This window comes from Ricinus communis, chromosome 4 (genome assembly GCF_019578655.1).
Source record: "Ricinus communis isolate WT05 ecotype wild-type chromosome 4, ASM1957865v1, whole genome shotgun sequence".
In the NCBI taxonomy this organism is placed as follows: Eukaryota; Viridiplantae; Streptophyta; class Magnoliopsida; order Malpighiales; family Euphorbiaceae; genus Ricinus; species Ricinus communis.
Window position 1 is genome coordinate 23,470,776 of NC_063259.1, and position 3,359 is coordinate 23,474,134.

Genomic DNA, 3,359 nt, shown 5'->3' on the forward strand with positions numbered 1-3,359 from the left:
GTTGCTTGCTAGTTTTGCTTCCTTTTTAAAAGAAAAAGATTTATGAACTGTTTTTTGGTTGTTAATTGTGATGTTTATCTTTATCAGTATCACCATTTGGGTTAATGACTTTCTTTCTCTTTTTTATTTTTGAAATCAAAAGGACTCAAATTATTGGATGAAGATGATTGTACACGTGTAATGCACATGAGAATTTCTTTTGATTTGATGATAATATGATTGGTGGTCTATCAAAATAACTCCAGTCGTAAAAGAAATATAATTCGCCAAGATTAAACATGCCAGATCAGCAGCTAAGAAGCAAAGATATTGACATGATTGGATGTGTATATTAATTAAAATATATATAATCAAACATAAAATATAATGATTATTCAATTTTTAATAGTATAATTTATATAGCTAGAGTTTGCTAGTTTTGTTGTTTAAGCATTACGCAAGTAGTTTATTATTACAAAATGTATAATATATAATATAATATTTATTGAATATATTTTTGGTATTTTATACATATTTTACCATGTAGTAGATTTTGAATAAATTTATAAAATATTATAATTAAACTTATAAATGTTTATTTTATTCAATTGTATTTTTATTTAAATTGTTACTTATAGAAAATACTTTATTTTAATTTAATAACTATTTTTATTTACTTCTTAGAATAATATAATTATATTTTTAATTATTATTTTATAAATATAATAAAATAAAATCTCCATATTATTAAAAAAGAAATTGAAATAAGTTAATATTCTAGTTCTAATATAATTTACATATAGGGTGTTTAATTTATCCCTAATGATATCGTTTACATATATTAAAAAATAGATTATTTATGTGTATGCTTCATACTTTTTAACTTAATTCATAACTTTATAATATTATGAGCTAATTAGATACATGTATCTAATTACGCGTGGCTATTTTTAAGTTTTAAATATTTTTTTTAATATTTAAACAATAAAAAATTCCTTTTGATAGTAATATATTATATATATATATAAATTCGAGATGTGAAAATTAACAGAATTTATCTATAAAAAAAAATATAGTACGGATGGTATTATCTATAAGGAAAAAAAAAAACTATTCTCAAAAGAATTAGAGAAAGTAGTAAGTAGATTGCATATAGTGCGCAGGTTAATCATTAGTTTGCGTATAATTTTTATTGTCACATTGCCATGATTTCAGATTTTATTGGTCCATCTTGTCTATGAATAATGAAGATGACCCAATAATAAAATTGTACAATCCCTTTCAATTAATTATTATTAGACTCTACTTGCTCTCATATACAAATTACACAAAAGATGCCAGTGCCAAAGTATAGCAAAATTTTAATCAAATTCACTCAGCGACCACTGCCTACTTTACTATAATAATCATTCATTTTACAACACTTATAAAAGGGATGAAATGTGTAAGGAATAATTCGAAAATGCATCATCAAGACCTCTGGAGAATATAAATTAAATATTTAACTTATATGTTGGTCCATTTGATAGATCAATTATTCAGTGTTAGAAGAAACATTTAATTAAAGTAAGATAATTCATTAAACAACTAACTACCGCAAAATAAGAATAACATAAACATTAAAATAAAACCCTTTTTAATTAAACATCGCATTAAAAATAGTTGCCTGCACGTAACTGTCAGAATAATAAGAATCATATATTTTAAGCTAAGTTGGTGGACTTAGGTCATATTGGATAAAAAAAAGAAAAAATAAATTAATAAAACCAAGCAAATAACCATTCCAGTTTCTCTTTCTCATCCACGGTGGTCGACTTTGCCATTTTTTGTTTCTGCAAATTAAACTTGTTAAAAAGTTTTGATAGTAATTAGATAACGTAATGAAAAACCCTAAACTTAGATATATATAATCTTTTTGGGGAGAGAAAATAGCAATATTATTAAAATAAGAAGGAAGCATCAAACAGCAATGGCTGTTCCAGAAAGCGAGTAACCTCAAAAGAAATAGAAGGGAAAGGGAAGCTCTGGCATATATGAAAACGTTAGTGTGATGTTTCCTGGTTTTTTGTAATATTTCGGCCATCACCCAAATACGTAGCCCATCAGGAACCTTCATAAACCGTATGCAAGAGTTTTTATGTTTGTGGAATCAACCAGCGCTAAAGACACCTAAGTACTAATCAAATGTCTTAGATCTGTTAATTAATTATACCCGTTGGATGAAATACTTAGTAATAGAATCTTTTACTGATTAAAAATAATATAATACTTATATTTTATTCTATTAATTATATAAGATTTTAAAAAAGTTACATCAAATTTACTTTTTATTAATAATTAAAAATTTACGATACCAGTGTCACATGTAACACCGAATACTATCATATATTGTGTTGTACGTTATAACATTTTTGCTAAAATCTTTTAAACGACAGATAACATCTGGCCTATTAGCTCAGTTGGTTAGAGCGTCGTGCTAATAACGCGAAGGTCGCAGGTTCGAGACCTGCATGGGCCAGCCCTTTTAGATTTTTACTAAACCTTTTTTCAATGGACTTGAGCTGCCATCGTAGAAAAGCCCTATGAGAGACCCAAAATAATATAAAATGTAAAAGTTGGGCCAAAATATCAATTCAGACCTAATAATATTAGAAGAATTAAATTAATATTTGGACTTCCATGTCAGTCCAAAATACATATCCATGTCTTCTTCCCACTTGTTTTCCTTTTTTCTTCTTTAAACATTTGGTGTTTTGTTTAGCTACTCCGATTTAGTGGCAGCCTATTATTAAAATAAGTAATGTGCATCAAATAATTATAAAATCAAGTTTACAAAATATATTAATATTTGGACTTCCACATCGTTTACACGCACGGACCGTTTTATTATTTTAATTATAAAATCAGTTTATAAATATAATTTAATAAATTATTTAATATTTAATATTATTTTATATGATTTTAGTAAACTAATTAGTTTTAAATGTATTTATTTTTTAATTTTTTATTAATGTAATAATATAAAAATTATTTTTAAGATATTTATTTATTAATACTAGTATTATATAAAATTTGATATTACTGTTTTTTAAAAATTAGATATTACTATATAATTAAAAATTAGTTTAATAGTGAATATAATATTAAAAATATTTTTTCTATAATTAGAAACATTATCTAATTAGAAAACTAATTTATTAGTTAATATAATATTAAAATATAATTAATATGTTATTTTTTTAGAATGATCATTATCTAATTAGAAAATTAATTATTATCTAATTATAAAACTAATTTATTATTACATATTATTTCTTAAGATTAGAATGAGTGTTTAATTAGAAATATAACTTATTAATCAATAAATTAATAAAAAAATC

General features: G+C 23.7%; 1 non-coding gene across 1 annotated transcript; it reads left to right on the plus strand.

The window, feature by feature from the left end:
• The first annotated feature begins 2,423 nt into the window (after positions 1-2,423).
• On the plus strand, positions 2,424-2,497 carry TRNAI-AAU. The gene has a single exon. It is a non-coding gene; the product is annotated as a tRNA-Ile (tRNA).
• The last annotated feature ends 862 nt before the right edge of the window (positions 2,498-3,359 follow it).